The sequence below is a fragment of the Heteronotia binoei genome, chromosome 6, assembly GCF_032191835.1.
Source record: "Heteronotia binoei isolate CCM8104 ecotype False Entrance Well chromosome 6, APGP_CSIRO_Hbin_v1, whole genome shotgun sequence".
NCBI classification, from domain to species: domain Eukaryota; kingdom Metazoa; phylum Chordata; class Lepidosauria; order Squamata; family Gekkonidae; genus Heteronotia; species Heteronotia binoei.
Window position 1 is genome coordinate 67,743,322 of NC_083228.1, and position 19,571 is coordinate 67,762,892.

Sequence of the window (19,571 nt, forward strand, 5' to 3'; positions counted from 1 at the left end):
ACCGTAATTAGGTGGGGAAATTAGATGGGGGAAATAACACAGGAGAAAATAACTGACACCTTTCCTCAGCACCTAGGCCCTGATATTAGTCTCCTTTCCCTATAGTGATTTGGACTGCAGGAAATCCTGTCTATAGATCTCCAGTGTTTTATTCAGCTGGCTCTCAGAGTGCCTTCTCCCATGATCTTAAAATAATGGAACAAGACATCATGAAGGGGGATGAGAACATGGGATATCTGACGAGATGTTCAGAAAGTTGCAGGGAGTAAAAGGATCCTGATATAGCTCTTCACGTCAGCTACAATTTGGCATGGTATTTCAATTGGTACCGACTCCAGAAACTACAAGAAATCCTGGGCATGTCACTGAAATGCAAGGAGAAACAAGAGAGAGAGAGAGAGAGAGAGAATATTTAAGGAGGAAAGAAGATTAAGATTCAGGAGAACCTGTTCCTCCAGGAACTAAAGGAGCAGCTAAAGGAGCATCTTGTCTTTGTGAATTTCTGCTGTAGGTGCATGAGCTGGCAGACATCGGAACACAAACTGTCTATGTTCAAGGATTTCCATTTGCTCACCTGCAGAGCGGATAAACAGTCATTGATGGTTTGTGGTGAAAGAAAATAGAATAAGTTCAGAAAAGAAGAGGGTTGAGTTCAAATTTTTGTGAAAACTCTAGGCTAAGTAGTTACTTACAGATAACTTAGTGGAAACAACTCTTATGGCCAGCTGTTCACCCAAGTTGTATGGCACTCTTCATTACTGAAACTAATTTTGGACATTTGTGAATCACTTTACCATAAAAGTATTTGGTAAAAGTATTGGTGATGCACAATAGGTACCCAAATTGCCACACACTTATTTAGGATATATATATATATATATATATATATATATATATATATATATATATATATATAATGTCAATTTCATTCTGTGCTGATCATCCCCCCTTTATTTTGTTTGCATGCAGAAGTGAAATCCTTTTTTTTTTTTTTTTTTTTGCACTGGGGACGCTGCTGTTTGCCTCCTTTCTGGTCAATACCTCTCAAGTCAATGCCAGCAGGGAACTAAACCTCATGTAGCTCCTTTTAAATCCCCCCCCCCCATTTTTTTGTTTATTTAGTGATTCAAGACTTGCAATAGTCTCATATCACTAGACTCATGCTGCTTGTAAAAAATTAAAATTTAAAAATGAGGGAGAAATGGAGCTTGTACACTGATGAAGGGGGGAGGATAATGGAAGGTGCAGAGTAAGTGGAATGACCTCGAAGTGAGTGGGGAGTGAGGGGCAGCAAAAGGGTGGGGGAAAACTGAGGGAATCTTGTATGCTTTTGAATTACCTTCAGCTTGGAAGGGAAAAATGGCACAAAAGTACTCTCAGAAAACCCAGAGAAACATCAACAAGAAAGTGAGCTGAGTGCTGAAGGGAGGAAAAATTAATACAGAACAATGAAGAAAACCTGATGGACATGCAAGGTGAAAGCAAGAGAAAACACATATGCATAATAGGCCTTAGTCTACAGTTAAAACAATTAGGCTTTATTTTCTCAGGTACCAATGTAGTAAAATGGGTTCAGAACATTGTGGATGATTCTCAGCATGGCTCATCAAAGAATACCACTCTGAACATGCATATTTCTAAACAGCAACCTCAATGTGGGCCTGGAAGGGGCTTTTACAAAAGAGAAAAGGAGGGAGAAAGATAACAGAAGTAGTTGAGTGGGACCTGCCCTTTATCACTCTGACATCTGCCATCAGATGGATATGTTTTTGTTCAGGCTAGAAATTGCATCAATGGCCTTGTCCACCATCAGGGCTTTTTTTTTTTTTTAAAACAAGAACACAGTTCTGGCTGGCTTGGCATCAGGGGGTGTGGCCTAATATGTAAATAAGTTCCTGATGGGCTTTCTTCTACCACCCCCCCCTGTCTACCATATTAGGTAAATTATTAACTGAGTATAAATATTGTATGGCTGTCAACTGTAATGTGGAACCTACATCCCATTTCCTTCAGGAGTCATTAGTGGAAACCAGTAGCAAAACAAAACACACAGAGGAACTGTAGGTCAGGGCCAGATTAAACCCTGTGGAGGCCCCTAGGCAGTCAAAATCTTGGGGGCCCTCTTGCAAATTATCTCTGAGTCAGAGCGCCAACATCACCACCTCTGGCCCCTGTTGAAGCCTGCAGGCACCTTCTCAAAAGTTGCAGGGGAGAGGGAGAGAGAGGCAAACTTGGCAATGACACCAGGCAAGTTGGGCATAGAGTGGCCCAGTTGCTGGCTGCCTGTGGAGGCTGGGAGGGCTGCAAGCATGGGGGAAATGGGGAGGGGGGGAAGCTGGCCTGGGGTCCCTAAAGGCATGGGGGCCCATAGGCCAGTGCCTACTTGGCCTAATTGTTAATCCAGCCTTGCTGAAGGTTCACAAAACCAATACTTTTTGCTATGACTGCACATATTTCAAGTCAAAGACACTACCTCAGGTGCAACTGAATATATTTCTTAAAAGCTATTTTAGAAGTCATCTTAGCGTGCCATTCCTGTTAAGAAAAGCTTTCCATTGCCACTGAAAAAAAGTTTAAAATGCACTGACACACAACAACATCAGTTCTTGTATCCTTGTGATTTCTCCTTTTTCAGTGCTGTGGTATATTTATTTGTTACATGTATATATGTAATGGAACAGTCTGTTCCTCCCCTAATATCTGTGTGATTTAGTTTGGTCCTATTGAGTGGAGCGCTTTTTTCAGTTTCCAGTTTTGCAAGCTACCTGGATTTTCCTGGTACCATCTTCCTGAAGTTGTTAGCTGAAGTTGTTGGTTATTGGAATTATCTCTTTGCAAATCAGTGGCTGATATTTTGAGCCAGCTTGTCTCTGCTGAATGGACTTAAAAATGGGTGCCTGAGACAGTACCCTAATATGGGAACCCACAGTCAAAGGGGGACATTACAGTGCACTCCTATGAAGAGTTACCCTGGTGTAAACTAATTAACTTGGGCTGGAGTAATTCTGCATTGGTTTGCACTAATAATTTCTGGGTTGGTGCCTCTTCTACTCCTCCCCACTCCTCCAGTTTCCCCAGCTGTGACCTAGCAAATTGCAGGTCATATGTGAAAATAGTCTTAATGACTCAGGGTGGTTTTACACAGGAGATTTGCCCTGACCTAGCCCTGCCTCCCATTCAGATTAAAAGTGCATGATCACACAAGCACATCTGCCCTCCAAGCTGCACCCACTCTCACTCTGTCTTCAGAAGCCTCCTATTCGCATTAAAAAGCTACCTGGATTTTCCTGGTACCATCTTTCTGAATCGGATGTAGGTCGCATAAGAGGCTGCTGTCTGAATGCCTTGGGGAGACTCATAAGCAGAAGAGCTGTGTGATCGCACCGTCGTTTCTGGCAAGGTCGTTTCTCCACCCCTCTGTGAGGTATGCTTTTCTGCTTCTCCAATTGAGTGCACACACCGGGCCTTTTAAACAGAGACAGCCCTTTCTGCAGTGGGTCTGTGGTTGAGCCGAGCTAGCAGTGTGAATGGGCAACCACTGACCGCTGCTGGGATCCTGCCACTTCAGCAGCAGCTGTCTGATTGCCCAGAAACGGTTCAAACTGAAGCGGATTTTTTCTGAATGGGATAAAATCGTGTAAATTTCACACTGTGAAACCAGCCCCAGTTCTCCACACCTATCTTGTCCTGTATTATGGCAGTGAGCACAGAAAATTATATATCCTCTCCCTTGGACTCTTGTGGGAGGCATTATCATGCATGCTAGTGGATGGATAGTCCTGGAAACTCCTTGACATTTATTTATTTATTGTGAGGAAAATGAAGAGGGTGACATAAATGTAGCTGCTAAAACACACACACACAAGGCCAATGGGAAAGAGGTGTTGAGAGAAAACAGATGGCTTTATAAGAAATCCCAGAGAAACTCTTCTTCTATTAACTACTATGTAGAACTGCCTTTTGAACCTAAACACTGAGATATTCCTTTGTTTGATGCTTATCACAATGCTTTGCATTGTTAGAGGAATGCATCTGCACCTGAGTTGTGTCTAGCAATGAGACTCCCCCTCCGCTCCCCCACCCCTGCCTCACTGATATTTTCTGGATGTCAAGGCTGCACTTTATGATGAGGTTAAAGGAGACAGCCAGGCAAGTAGACAAGCCACACTGTCCAAATATGGCAAAGTGCCATCTGCTGCTTAGAGGGACTGCCCCCTCTACAACTCACACATAGGGCCCTGATTTTTCTAAAGGTATGTTTACTGACTGTCAATTAACAGGCCTCACTGTACTCCAAAGGAAAGGCAAGCTGTTCCAAGACAATAATGGTTCTCTGCTCCTAGATACTGTCGCCAACATGGTCACTGTGAAACTTGAGTCTTGTTAGATCTCTGACCTTAACAGAATTGCACCCTCATGCTTTTGACCCCCCCCCCCATCCCCTCCTTGCTTACGTTAATGAAAAGCAGCATTGTGATCATTTTATGCAGCAAGAAGGTTGCAATGATCTCATAGGTCTGGGTGAAAGAGACTGTCATTACACAGTGCCACTGGAGTGATCTCATTCCAGAGCCAGGCCTAGGCAAACGGAGCCCATCTGCAGAAGCTTGCAAAGGGGAATGTTGTGACATGTCTGGATATGCACTGCTGGCTTCCCCCCAATTGATGTGAAGCTTTAGGAGTCTCTTTAGAGATGCTTTCATTGAAAATTAGGGAAACTAAGATGCAACGTCACCCCAGAGTCGAGAACAACTGGTGCTTGCACAGACTACCTTTACCTTTTTAAAAGATGCTTTTGAACTAGTTGGGTAAAAGAATAGGATGCAGTCAACTCAAGTCATCCTCTACCCAACAGAATTGCAATTTGGGTGTACTCAGTTTCCATTTCTCGAATTAGGACAGTGAAGACCACATCAGATTATTGTAAAAATGAATGGGGCAGGTGGGCAAAGATTTTAAAAGTACCACTCACCCTTCTGATTGGGAAATAGCAACAGACATCAAACCTGTTTCTCTTTTCATTAACTTATATTGCCAGATTCTGTTAGTTCATTCTTAGGTGTTGTCTGATTTAGGATTGATACCTTAGCCAAGTTCACTTTGGAAATTTTGTACTGTATGCAAAGCAAGATCACTCTGTATTTACAGGATCTTTTGCATATGAAATTAAACTGTTCTAGTGTTACCATCTCTGCATTGAGAAATTACTGGAGATCTGGTGGTAGAGCCTGGGAGAGCAGGGTTCAGGGAGGGGAGGGAAGGGACCTCAGTGGGCTATTTGCTCAAGGGAAACTGATCTCTGTTGTCTGGAGATCAGTTGTAATTCAGGAAGATCTTCAACCTCCACACCTGGAGGTTGGCAGTACTAGTTCAGACACTCCCATGGGTGTGTTTTGTTTATGTATGTTAAGATAAATAAACAATTGTCCAGTTTTGAATGCACATCAGAGCAACCAAGGGGCAAAAAAAAAAGTCTCCAATATGCAAAATTGTTCTTAAGCTTTATCAATAGTTTAGCAAAAGCAGGAAAACTATGCTAGGAAGTGGACAAAGCAGTCATACTAAATCCACACTTGTGAGGAAAAAAAATCTTTCTGGCATACTGCTAAATCTATCAGTGCTGAAATACAAGGGCTATCCTTTACACCTGTAATCCATTAAGATTTTGCTTTTGTGAAATTACAAAAACATAAGACAAGTTCAAAAAACGAATTAGAGGAATGCAGTGCATGCAGCCAGGTCTCTATTAAAACATAGTGGGAGTGTTCTCTTATGTCAGATTTTTGTGATAAAGCATTTAATTACACACAAGTGGCTGAACTCTAATTAATTGGACATGTAAACTTCAACCCTAGAACTTCTTCCCAGAGAATGAAGAACACTGTGTGACTGAGAAGGCCCTTTCTTGGGTTGCCACCATCCACTTGTTGGGATTAACAAGTATAGTTTGTCCAGATCCCAGTAGTTAGCAGGATGCTTAAATAAAGCTACAAAACACAGGAGTGTCACTTTGCCAGGTTGCTCAGCTTATAAAGCTCCACAAAGCCACACTGTAGGTTTATAGGAGAAATACTCTTTTTATTTCACCACCCCGCTATAGTGCTGTATAACTCAAAACTGTATAACTCAAAACAAGCTCAGCCTCCCAATCCCAAAAGAGGAGAATTTTAGCAGTTTTTTAAAAAACAGCCCCCAAGAGGATGGACAAAAAAAAAAGAGGAGGGTCCAATTCTATAAGCTCCAAAAGAATGTGCCCCTATCCTTATTTCCACATGGGAAGGCATTTAAAAGATACGATCCCTTTAGATATGACTGTCAGATAGGCTTCCCAAACCTCCCGCTCTGGCGGGAGACTTCTGGGTTCGCAGCCTCATCTCCCGCTCTTCAAAACTCTGGAAGCGGGGGTGGGGGGTGGAGGGGGGGGAGAACATACCTTTAGGCTTCATGTTGTAGAGCTCCTGAGCCGTTTGCAAAATGTCTGCCCCTTTAAGGCTGGGCAGGAAGCAGAAAGGGCTTCTGAGAATGGCCCCTCCCTTTCTTTGCTTTAGTTTTCACAGGAAGTAGAGTTGTCCCGAGGAAGATCTGGTAAGTGTGTGTGTGTGAGAGGGAGGGGGCAGGGGATTCCCTAGTTTGGAGGCCCTCCCCCCCTTTAGAAAGCGTGGGGGGGGAGGGAAATGTCTACTAGGCACTCTATTATTCCCTATGGAGAACGATTCCCATAGGGAATAATAGGAAATTGATCCATGGGTATTGGGGGCTCTGGGGGGGCTATTTTTTGAGGTAGAGGCACCAAATTTTTAGTATGGCATCTAGTACCTCTCCCCAAAATACCCCCCAAGTTTCAAAACGATTGGACCAGAGGGTCCAATTCTATGAGCCCCAAAATATGGTGCCCCTATCCTTAATTATTTCCTATGGAAGAAAGGCATTTTAAAAGGTGTGCTGTCTCTTTAAATGTGATGGCAAGAACTCCCTTGGAGTTCAATTATGCTTGTCACACCCTTGTTCTTGGCTCCACCCCCAATGTCTCCTGGCTCCACCCCCAAAGTCTCCTGGCTCCACCCCCAAAGTCCCCAGATTTTTCTTTAATTGGACTTGGCAACCCTACTGTCAGAACCCCCTTTGAAGTTCAGCCATGCTTGTCACACCCTTGCTCCTGGCTCCACCCCCAAAGTCCCCAGATATTTTTTGAGTTGGATCTGGCAATCCTACCTATTTGAAGGGGGCAGCCCCAAATAAACGTAAGCTTACTTGAAACTGGGAATGCAGTTAACTGCTGATATCTGCATATTCACTTATTTTATTTCTTCATCTACATTGTCTTTCTTTGCTGGTGTTTGCAAGCATGTATGGCAGACATACAAGGAGCAGCACAGAAACAAATGAGGGAAAACCCAAAGGTCCCCCCCACCCCAAAGGGACTGGTATCAAAGGACTTCAGTATGCATGAGTCGGTTTTTGAATTGTTTCCTACCATTCATTTGCTTGATCCAAGGAGAGAAAACTTAGTTGACAGACCTTTTGGACACACTTCCCATCAAAACTGCTTCCTGAAACTTGGCTACTCTCTTTTTTCAGGGGTCATTGGCGCGGGGGGGGGGGAGGAAGATACATTTGTTCAAGATAGATACCCTAAAATGGGTATATGTCAGGATCTCTGATCTGCTTGGTTATTGTATTTTCAGTACTAAGAAATCAAAAATTGATAGGTAGTTTAAAAAAACAACAGTGGCTGTCAGAAATTGTACACTACCTATACCTCCTGAGTTCTTGTGATGAGTTGAGAAAAGAATCTAAAGACATAGATGTTGATATATAACAAATTCAACAGCCTGAATAACACACATTAAGCATCATTCTCTTAATTTGCAAAATTAAGAAGGTGGAGATTCTGCTTGTACAATCTGTCTTCTTTTGTTTCAGAATTTGGCTTCTTTTCATGAAAAGATTCTATTGACTAAAGAAACACTGAAAAATTCCAGCTGGAGTCAAGCAAAGTCCTTGCTCAGCAGAGTCCAACTGCATTTGTGTGCCAAAACATACGTTACTGCAGGAATCCAAGATCTAGGTCAGAGATTCAGGCTTCAAAACATGTTTCCAAAATGAGAGGGAAAATCCATCAAGCAATGCCCTGGAAAAAAAATCAGCATCAGGGTAAACATTGCAGGAACTTCCGTAATTTCACTGCAATTACGTTACGATCTCCAGATAAAATGGAGAACTGGACTCCTCTTGAGAAGGTCAGCTATTGCCTGAGGCAACTATTTAATAACAACAACAAAAACAACAACAAATGGTTGCCTTTAAATTCTAGCAGATTTTGACAAGCCCCCAAAGAGGCAGCAGGAATAGAAAATGAAGTCAAGTTGGCCTCAAGAGATGGACTTGCACGTTAGTCACTAAACTGTTTGGCCAAGAGGCAACTTGAGTGAAAAGCTTTTGTGGGTCTGCCAGCAGCCAGTTCAGGCCCTAATTGCTTTTATTTTTTCCACTGCTGATAGCCATTTCAACACATTTATAAGAAAGAGCTTTCTCCCTTTCCTCCATTATTTTTTTGTCTGAAGGGAGAGAAACATCCATGATTATTATAACAACACTAATACCTGTCTTGGAGCAAAAGTCCCCCCCCCCCCCGGCAAACAACTTTACATAACTGTGCAGATTTCTGGCACACGTTTTCACTCCTTTAAATTATAGTACTGCCCTCAGAGCTGGCACATGTTTATTGGAAAGCCAAGAAAGCCAGGATATATAAGAACTGCTTTTGCTGGGTCATGGCTGGCCCACAGGACAGCTATGCTGGCTGTACATTATGTCCAGGATTCATTCGCAATTATTTGTCTTCAAAAGCACATAAAGTTCCCCCCCTTTTAAAATCATCTGGACCATCTCTTAAGGTGTCTCTGAGCAAGACCTTAAGACTGAATGCTTCAGACATTTCAGATGGTGACTCTGTAAGGGCTTGGGGAAGATAGCACCTTTGTCTGAGGGCCAAAATAGATGAGAACTCTCCCAGTTTGGATCAGGGCCACAGTGTGTGGGAAGCAGGAGCTTCAGCCTCTCCCATTTCATTTTTCTCATCCAAAAGTACTGCTGGTATATTTGGATCATGGGGGTAGCTGTTCATGCAATGAGGGCTGCACACACAATGCCCCCAGGCTTGTTTTGGGTCATGAAAATGGCAGAGGGAGAAGACTAAGGCCCCTTCTCTCCCCATGGGAACCCCTGACACAACTTCTTTAAGAAGTTCATATCTGGTTTGGCTCTGGAGAAATAGCTCCTATGTACAGTGATAGTTTTGTGACAGGTGCAGAAGTACTTAAACAGCACTCAGTCATTGGTTCCTAACTCATGGAGAATCATTCACATACATCTTCTACTCATCTGCATCTTTTAAGTTAGAGATGTCATTGCAAGTGCTCAAAAAGCAGACTGGAAATATGGGCCAAAAACTGGATCCTGCGCACATGGTCGCACATACATATAACTGGGTATCTATATGGGAGGAATCTAGCAGGCAAAAGCTTCTCATATGGCTGTCCCATACCAGCAATATAACTGCAGAAGAAGAGATTGAATTTATACCTCACTCATCACTTCAAGTCCTGCAATCTCCTTTGCCTTCTCCCCCCCACAACAGACACTCTGTGAGGTAGGTGGGGCTGAGAGATCACCCAGCAGCTGAATGTGAAGGAACAGGGAATCAAACCCAGTTTTCCCAGATTAGTCCGCACATTTAACCACCACACCAAACTGGCTCTCTGCTTCCTCTAAGAGATTTGTGTTTGACCAGCAATAACTTCTCATTGGAATATAAATCATATACACCCAGGCCTCACAGAAACTTCCTTTACAGACTCATGCCAAAGACCCTAAGCTCCTAATAGCCGGTCTTCTCTGTGCCCCCTTTCCATCTCTCTGGAGGCTTGCAATCCCACAGTACTAGTTACTTTTCCCTCTAACTGCACTCTAGGGGTGGCCTTAGTGATTTGGGGTAATGGGCAAAAGTTCAGAATGGTCCTAGAATCTCTACCACTCCATCACTGCTGCCACTGTATGCCAGCTGCCCAAACCCCAGGGCAGGTGGAAGCAGCAGCAGGGGCCCCTCCCTAGGGATCCAGGGCTATGGGTGGTTGGGCCTCCACAAGTGCAGGGCCTGGGAAACTCTCCCTGTTGTCCAATGGGTAAGACTAACCCATTTTTAGAAAATTGATTATAGGTACAGCTACTGAATTTTGAAAAGTTGGTAAAAAGTCAGCTAGTGGTGGGAAAATGGCTCCAGATAATCCACACAGTTCCCAAACTTATTTCCAGAAAAATGATATTAAAGCAGGTTTAATATATACAGTGGAACCAGAGGAACCCAGAAAGTGAATGACTGCACACCACCACTATATAAAAGACCAAAAAAATGACCCCTGTGATTAGGGCAGGGTATGTGTGGAGCAAAACCTATGTGTGGAAGCAACCTTGGTTAAAAATTAAATTAAGAAAATTAAGCTACTGCTTAAAGGTTTGGCCTCATTGAACACCTGCAAGAGTGTGGCACAGTTTATCATCTCCCTGTGAACTCTCACATTCAACTTGTATGCTGGAGACTCCAAAATAAGGATCTGCCTTTTTTGGAAGTTGTAAGCCAAATTGCCCTCAAAAGAGGTTGGGGAATTAATAGGTGGGCAACTATGGCTCAAAGGGATCTAGAATCTATGTATACAGGATTCTACTTCCAGAAAGTCTTACTAAATTGACCAAGGACACTCATTAAGTAAAATAATTATGCTTTTATTACAGAAAAATATAGAACACACATACAAGGTAATGGATACATACAACACACAAACAGACCTAATAAAAATAGAGAGAAATATAGAGAGATAACACAAGGATGGACAAACAGGGTGATAATTACCGACTGTAGTTTTCGAGGAAGGCTCCAATGGCGACAAATGAGGGAGATTGGGGGAAGGACCCTCAACTGATCAGGTATCAGGGGCTTATCTAAACAGCAGGATACGGGTACTGTCAGATGCACACATGTGGGGAGTTGAGTCAGAGGTTATAAGGACTACCTTGAACCCTTAGGGGGTAGGAGGTCCAGGGGATTATGACACTGGGTCAGATGGGACATGATGCTGTACCACATGGTACATTACCTCAGAGAAGGGGGAGGCTCCAGAATGACAGTTTGGGCAAGGCATGGGTGGAGGTATGAGTGGAGTGGATTAAAACAAGCTATACAAACTTCTCTGAAAGTGACAATAGAGAGTCAAATTGCTACTAAGGTGTCACCTGATCTACACAATGGCTCTAGCTCTGGCTGAAACTGTTCTTCCTCTTCTGTTGGCACCATTCTGTGTCTGGAGTTCCGTTTGACAAAAGCTTGGGCAGTCTGGCAGGATCCATGCCTAAGATAAGCTTGATGACCTTATGCAGATGTTTGAGACATCTGTTGGGTATGTGAGCCTCTCGCTTTACTGTAATAGAGTCCAGAAAAGAAGTTGGTTCCTGGTGGTGCTAGCCTTTGGTTCACGGAAGCATGTTGGAAGGTGCTTTACCAGATAGCTCATGGTGGCGCGGCTTCATCCAGTGCAACAACCGAGGCTGTGCATGCACAGAGCAGCTGGAAGCTCATCTGTACTTGTGGCTAAAACATATCCGGAGATGTAGATTGTTGCTGTAAAGCTGAGGCTTTTAATATTCATATACGTCTCTCGAAAAATAGTGGGCAAAGTCCATTTCTTAGAGCAGATGCATGTGAGTTGGAACCCCAGGCACTCTGGCAACCAAACTGGTGATCACAATGTCCATATACATATATGAAAATAGGGGGGCTCTTGCTCACAATGTGGATGAATTTGAAAACATCTAGTGTGCACATACATCTGTCATTGCACAAATGATATGCAACAAACCTGCTCCAAGAATTCTTCTGGATAAGAATGTGCGAGCTTCACCCTGAGGTTTTGTAGTCTCCAATAAGGTCAGCCATCTTTGACCTTTGCTTTCACTTCAAAAACAAACAACTGGGAAAAAATGCTGCTTTGACAGTATATCAGATGGTATTAGACAGGCAACAGCGAAGTGGGTGTGAGGGGGGGGGATCTATATTTGGAACAACAAATAAAATTGGATACATTTTCCTTTGGCATTATCTTGCCAGAGCAGACTCTGTGTGATTAAGGATGACAGTTGAGTACCAGGGTAAACAAACACCTTATCTCTGTCTGCTGATTTCAGCAATTGTACTCTTACCCTGGGCCTGGAGTGATACATCCATACAAGCTGCAACCGTGACCTCTTTTCCTTAACCATGTTATATTATCAGAGTTCTGTGTTAAATGAAACTTGGGCTTCTGCCAAAATACTGAACTGAAAAGGAAAACTAGAAAGCCAAGGCTTGCACTGGGCCTCAAGGGCTCTAGCTGGAAGTTATGTGTCATGCAGAGGCATTCTGCTATTTCATGCTTAAGCATAAATTATACTTCAAAGTTTGAGTCCAGTGGCACCTTTTGAAGACCAACAAACTTTAATTCTGGGTATAAGCTTTAGTGTGCATGTGTACTTCTTCAGATATATTGAAACAGATTTTGCCAACCCTTACATATAGGTGGGGGGTTAGTTGTCAGGAATGGCTAATTGGAGTCAAGATGTGAAGTAACTGAGCAACAGGTATAGCTGAGATTGGATTAAAGCAGTTGGTAAAACCTGTGAATAGCAGCAAATTAGCATACCGATAATAAAAGAGTTAAACAGATGCAAGGAAAGAGGAGGAGGAGTTGAATTTATACCCCGACCTTCACTCTGAGTCTCAGTGGCTTACAATTTCCTTTCTCCTTAACAGTCACCCTGTGAGGTAGGTGGGGTTGAGAAGGCTCTCAGATAACTATTCTTGAGATAACAGCTGTTTCAAGAACTGTGACTGACCCAAGGTCACTCAGCAGCTGCATGTGAAGGAGTGGGAAATCAAACCCAATTTCCCCAGATTAGAGTCCACCACTCTTAACCACTACACTAAAATGTTTCTTAGCATATTTAGTGAGATAAGAACCCAATATCTCTGTTAAGCCCTGGGGGTTCCATTGTCCTGAGTGCTGTAATTTTTATCTACTGCTTTAATCCAATCTTAGCTATACTTAGTGCTCAGTTACTTATGCATCTTGACTCCAGTTAGCTCTTCTAACTAACCATCCCCTCTAATTTTACGTAATGGTTGGTGAAGTCTGTTTCAACGTTTCTGAAAAAGTGTGCATGCAGACGAAAGGTTATACCCAGAATTAAACTTTGTTGATTTTAAAGGTGCCACTGGATTCAAACTTTTTTCTGCTGCTTCAGACCTACATGGCTACCCACTTGAACATAAAATACAGTGTACAATGTATTTTCTCTTTATCTTGATATTTTCTTTCATAAAAATTATATTTGATCTACAGGAAATGTATACTGAAATGATGAAGAACAATGACAAAAACTCCTGACTGGCTGCTGCTGAAAACAGAGGCTTGGATTCACACTAGATGTTTTCAGAGATGCAAAGATTTCTACCTATAGAGTGCCATCCCCCACACCCCCAGCCCACTCAAAATTCTGTTCTTGGGGAGAGGACCCCTCAGAAACAGGATTTTGGGACTATTTGTGGCTGCCATATTGAGGAGGTGGCAGAAAAACCATGCTCAATGAACAGAAATCATTGCTCTCACAGAAACGTTAGTCTGGATCTAACCCAGAATGCTTGGCTAGATGGGTCCAACTGAGCAAGGCAAATCTAAGATTCTCAGATGAATAAGGCTTGGGTTCTTATACTCTCAGTCAGGTCCACTGACTGTGGCACTTAAACATAAGTACTGCTGGTTGTCCTGGAGAAGATGAGCTTGTTAGAAGAAACCAATAGTGTAGACTACATAGCTGGCCCTGTTGGGTTCATGTCATCTGAGTGGGTTGTTGACAGACAGAAAGGGCGTACACTTCCTATACACCTGGCCTTATTTTAAAAGCACAACCCTTGAATGAATTGCAAACTTCCATTAACCTCAGTGTGAAAGCACTGCAGCCTGTATTTACAATCAGGGCCAGCTTGCCCACTAGACAAACTAGGTGGTTGCCTAGGGCACCAGGAGGGTAGGGGCACCAAATTGGGCTTCCCCCACCTGGTGCCCCAGGCAAGCATCTAGTTTGCCTGCCTCCACAGCCCCACGTGCCCGCCCGCTGCCTCCACTGCCACCGCCCGCACCATTGTCTTACCCCCTGTGAGGTCACAGCGCACTGCCCGGGCCCTTTGGACCCAGTGCGATGTGCCTGCCTCCTCCTCTGCCCACCCACCGCTGCCACCCGCCCCTCACCTCCCCCCATGCCTGGCTCTGCCCCTGCCGGCCACAAAGTGCCTGCCACTTCCTCCGTCTGCGAGCCCACTTGCCCCCCACTGCAGTCTGCCCACTGCTGCCTGCTCCTCCCCTCCCACGTCTTCCCCCCTCACCCCTGCACGATCACAGCCCGCTGTACCGGGGCCCTGCCGACTGCAGCGCACTGTGATTGTGCGGCGGAGGAGGCAATGGGACAGGAAGGGAAGAAGGAGCAGGCGAGCGCCTCAGTGTGGTGCCCGGGGGGGGGGGGTTGCAGTGGGGGGGGGCGTGGCAGGGGGTGCCTGCCTGGGGTGCCACTGGGCCGGCACTATCTACAATAAAAATAAAGATAGTTTCCTGTACAGGCACCAGTCGTTTCCAGCTCTCACTTCTCATCTTCCACAGTGAAGACTTTTTATGGGGTGGTTTGCCTTCTCCAGTTATCTACACTTTACCCCCAGCAAGCTGGTATTCATTTTACTGACCTCGGAAAGATGGAAGGCTGAGTCAACCTTGAGATGGCTACCTGAACCCAGCTTCCACCACAATAAAACTCAGATCGTGAGCAGAGCGGACTGCAGTAGTGCAGCGTACCACTCTCTGCCATGGGGCTCCTCCGTATCTACAACAGAAATTCAAATGAAAGCACAACTTAAATTCAGATCTGTTTAAAAGCAAACATTGCATAAAGATCACAATAAACGATTCAGACACAACATTTGAGGAGCAACTGCCTGTCCTACAGATGCACCTGAAATCAGCTTCCATGGTACCAGCTTGAAGTAGGCATGATGGAAAGCTCAAACAACTCCAGCTTTGGCCACAGGTTCTTTTTGCCTCAGTCTCCAATTAAGAAGGTCAAGAAAAGGAAGCTGAAAGAGCATAAAGAGGATCTACTCTTTTGCAGATCCTTGGAAATTACTCAGAACAAATAATGGCATGTATGCCACCAATTAGGAAATGTATTTTCAAGTCCAAGAAGGTAATTTTATTTAATTTATTTGTACCTTGCCTTTCTCCTCAGTGAGAAACCTAAGCAGCTTATGTTGTTCTTCTCTCTTCTGTTTTACCCTCACAACAACACTGTGTGATGCGGGGGGGGGGGGGGGGGGAGGGAGCGGGGGGGGGAAGAAGCTCTCGCTCTGTTTCAGATCTGAGCCCAGGCATCAAACCCAGGTGGCCCCCTGGCTTCCCCAACAAAAAATCCTGGCTATGTGCCTCACCAAAGTTGAAACCCCAGCTATGGTTTAGGCAGAGAAAGTGTGACTGGCTGAGGGTCACCCAGCAAACTTCCAGGGCATAAATGGGGATTTGGACCAGAGTCTCCCAGATCCTAGTCCGATACTCTGAGCTATGACACTTCACTAGTTCTTATGGAGTCAAGGAAACCATAAAAAGCAAGGTTTCCTCAGAGGAGATGAAAAAGCTTCTCCAACTTAAAAGAACAAGGAGGAACAAAAGCTCTAGCAAAACAAATGGAAGCTGGTAAAGTAAGTAAAGAATTTGGGAAGCATGTTGTCACAAATTAAGACATCAGAAACAGAAAATTAGCCGGGGAAGGGACTGGACTGTTCAATGACAAAAGAGTGAAAGAATTGCTAAAGGAGAATAGGAAAACTCTATAGAAGTGGAATGAACTCTTCTGATTAGTTTTCTGTGCAAGATGTCAGATACATTCCCAATCAGAACTCTTTTGGGGAAGCAGTATCTGAAGAACTAAAATAGAATAATTTTCTATCATTAAAGGGGAAGGGGCTTCAAGAGCACAGTTACGAAACTGCTGATCTAGCAACAGCATGTATTTCCCTTTCCATAGTACTGGAAAGCAGCTATTTAAAGAACTTAATTTTTTTGGGGGGGGGGGGATAAAGGAAATGACAACAGTCAACCTAATGGCTGCGCCTGGTATATTGGTAGAAAGCATTATTAAAAATATGATTATTAAGGAAAAATCAGCATGCCTTTTGCAAAAGGAAGTCCTGTCTCCACGGCCTTTGAAGTTAAGAGAATGTTAATAAGCATGAGGATAAGGCTTACCTGTTGGGAACCTTATACTTGGACTTCTAAAAAGCTTTTGACCAAATCCTTCATCAAAGGCTTTTAAGTAAACCTAGCAGTCATGAGATAAAAGGATACTTCACTGGCTGAATGATAGGAAAGCAAAGAGTGGAGTAAATAGACTGTTCTCACAGTGGAGAGCAGTAAGTAGAGGGTTTCTAGGGATCCACATTAAGACTGGTGCTATTTACTTGCTATGGAACCAGGGGTGAGTGGTGAAGAAGTCTGCACAGGATAGCAAATTGTTCAGGAAACATAACTGAAGGACTGTCTACCCCCTTACAACCCTACCGAACCACTGCATTCATATTCAGGTGGGTGGGTGGCAACTCGGGAGAAGGCCTCCTGAGCAGTGGCTCTAAAACTCTGGAACTCTCTCCCCAGAGAGATTCGCCTGTCCCCTTTTGTAGCCATCTTCTGCCCATAGGTGAAGAGAATTTTGTTTCAGTGATCCCTCCTTGATCCCCAGTGTTTTAACTGTTTTTTAAAATATTTTGTACAAATTTAAGCTTTTGTTTTAATTATGTATTTGTGTGTTGATTTTAAAGGCTTTAAAGGTGATATTTTAATTTGTGAGTTGCCTTGGTGGTCCTATGGGGACAGAAAGGCAGGGTAAAATCTTATAAATAAAAGCAAACATAAAATGGGCCCTGGAGGATTCTGAAAGGATGTCTCCAAGCTGAGCAAAAAATCCTAACTATGCATACATGAATGGGAGAACGAACCAGCAGTGACTAACCAGGAAAAAGAATTTTATGAGGAGTTGTGAAAGCTCAATGAAAACCTCTGTTTGGTAAGTGGAAACGGTGCTAACGACAATTTCCACACTAGAGATTATTAGGAAAAGTATTGAAAAAGAAATTGCTAGTTATCTTCATTCAGGGCTTTTTTTTTTGGTAGAAAAAGCCTATCAGGAACTCATTTGCATATTAGGCCACACACCCTGACATCACCATTGTTTTGCCAGAGGCCCACCAAAATCTGGCACAAGGCCCTGCCCAGTTGAGCTATTTGTAAGCAGGAGTTCAAACAGATCTTCACTGCTTAACCCCCAGTGTTTTCAATGGAGCCAAAGTTCCTCTCCTTTCAGGTATTTGCAGAAGATCCCACAATTCGAAGACAGTTTTCATCTTAATTTCTAGTCCAACAGATCAGGATAAAATGTGTTCTGCACATCACAGAGAACAGCATATTTGCAAGTTAATATTTCATACCTTCTTAAACAGGTGGCATGCAGCTAGATATGGACTTTTCTCCCCTACACCAAATTGGCATGTGTCTCCACTCCTACAGCCTGCTTTACTTCACAACATACTTTAATCAGCCCAATGAGTTAAAAATAGAAGCAAGTCAACTTGGCAGTGGTAACTTTGCAGAGATACCACAGAGAATTTGCTTAATATTAAGAAAATTCAGTAAGCTCCCATGCCATCTAGACTATGGCAACCAAGTGCAACTCAAATTATTTTTGATAGCTCATTTCAATGGAGCCAAACTCACAACATACTAAAGTTGCCTATAGAACAAGGATTATGATTTTAATTAAACTACAGTTCTGATTCTATGTGACGCAATAGGCTATGAATAGAATATAAAATGAGGAGGGAAAGACCCATCATAAAGACCTGAGAAAGCTATTTTTGGTTCTGTAGAGGTACACGCTATAGCCTGACTTCCTCCATTCTTTGGTTAGTATGTTAGGAATGTACCTTCTTACAGGCAATGTTGAGAAGTTTGCACTACAACTATAGTTGCCAATTCTGGCTTGGGAGATTCCTGGAGATTTGGGGGGGAGGGTTGCCTGGGGAGCGTGGAATTTGGCAATGGGGCTTAATAGGGATATGAGGCCACACCCCCAGGGGAACTGACCTGTATCATCAGCAGATCAACTGAGGGGCTAATAGTGTGACCTCAAGCTCCATTCCAATCCTGTAAGAATGATCTAATTTGTTCAAAAATCTCTGTATTAAAAAGACACTGCCAAGTAATGTTTGGTGGGAAACAGATTTGTAGCTCTAAAGGGAACTGTACATTCAAGGCATGTGGACATTGTGTGTTTGTGCTGGGGAAACTACATATAAGGTTTCCCAGCACATATACGTTGCATTAATTTTATCTTATGTTGGTCATGTAGAAATTTTGTATGATGGCCTAGCATAGAGGATAATCTGTTAAACAGAATAGTTCTGTAGTTTCTGCAAGAAAATAGCATTCTAAAAATAGGAATATACCAGTATCTGACATAAGCTGGTGAAAGCAAGCAGAATAATAAAGATTTTAAGAAAAATTCACAGTGAGGGAAGGGGTAGGAGATAAACATTTCATTTCTGGCTTTCTAGCTGAGCTGCCAAATACAGACATCCAAAAAAGCCAGCTGTTCTGTTTCATCTGTTTGAAATGCAGCTGGAATATTGCCCACAGAGCCTCCACCAAAATACTTTCTTTGAAAGCAGCTTGCTAATTGTCTTTCAAGGGAGTAATCGCCTGTATGCTAAAATGTGATGGGGAGCTGCTGCCACCTTGTGGTCATTAGCTTTGCACTGCCATTTCACAAAAAAGGAGCAGGTGCTTAATACAGAGAATAGAAATCAAAGTGTTCATAGGAACATATATCATTGTACGTAAATGAAGCAACCAAAATGCTGCTACAGCATATACCAATTATACACAACACTGTTCTGTAACTATGATATCAATTGTCAACCTTAAATTGTTAATAAGACTCTGTGGTATATGGACGTATTTCCAAACTTGCCATAACAATTCTTGGGGATTTCTTCACATAATAGTTCCAATGTCTAGGTAGCTTTTGGAGGCTGCTGAATTGGATACAACTTCACTATTTATACAGCCCCCACCCCAAGATTATTTCAGTCCTTTAATCCTACGCAAACACTCACACAAAATAGATCATTTCATAGATGTGAAACTGCTGCTAAACAAAAAAAATTAAATTACAAATACAGTGGTGAGGTTAAATTTGGTTATTTTCAGAGGTGTAACTATCATCTAGAATTAGATAGTGCAATCATCACTTTAAAAAGACAAGTCTAATGGTCCAAGTGTTACCAATCCAAAAGGCAATGCTGCAGACTGGAGTTGGGTTATAAACCTTACCAAATTTATTCATTAAGAAAACCCCAGCTTTTTTTTTTTTTCCAATGCTTAAGGTTGACT

The 19,571-nt window shown here is 43.1% G+C and overlaps 1 protein-coding gene across 1 annotated transcript in view; it reads right to left on the bottom strand.

The window, feature by feature from the left end:
- ADD3 (adducin 3) overlaps positions 1-19,571 on the bottom strand; it is a 258,754-nt gene that overhangs the window by 489 nt on the left and 238,694 nt on the right. The gene's annotated exons all lie outside the window — the stretch shown is intronic.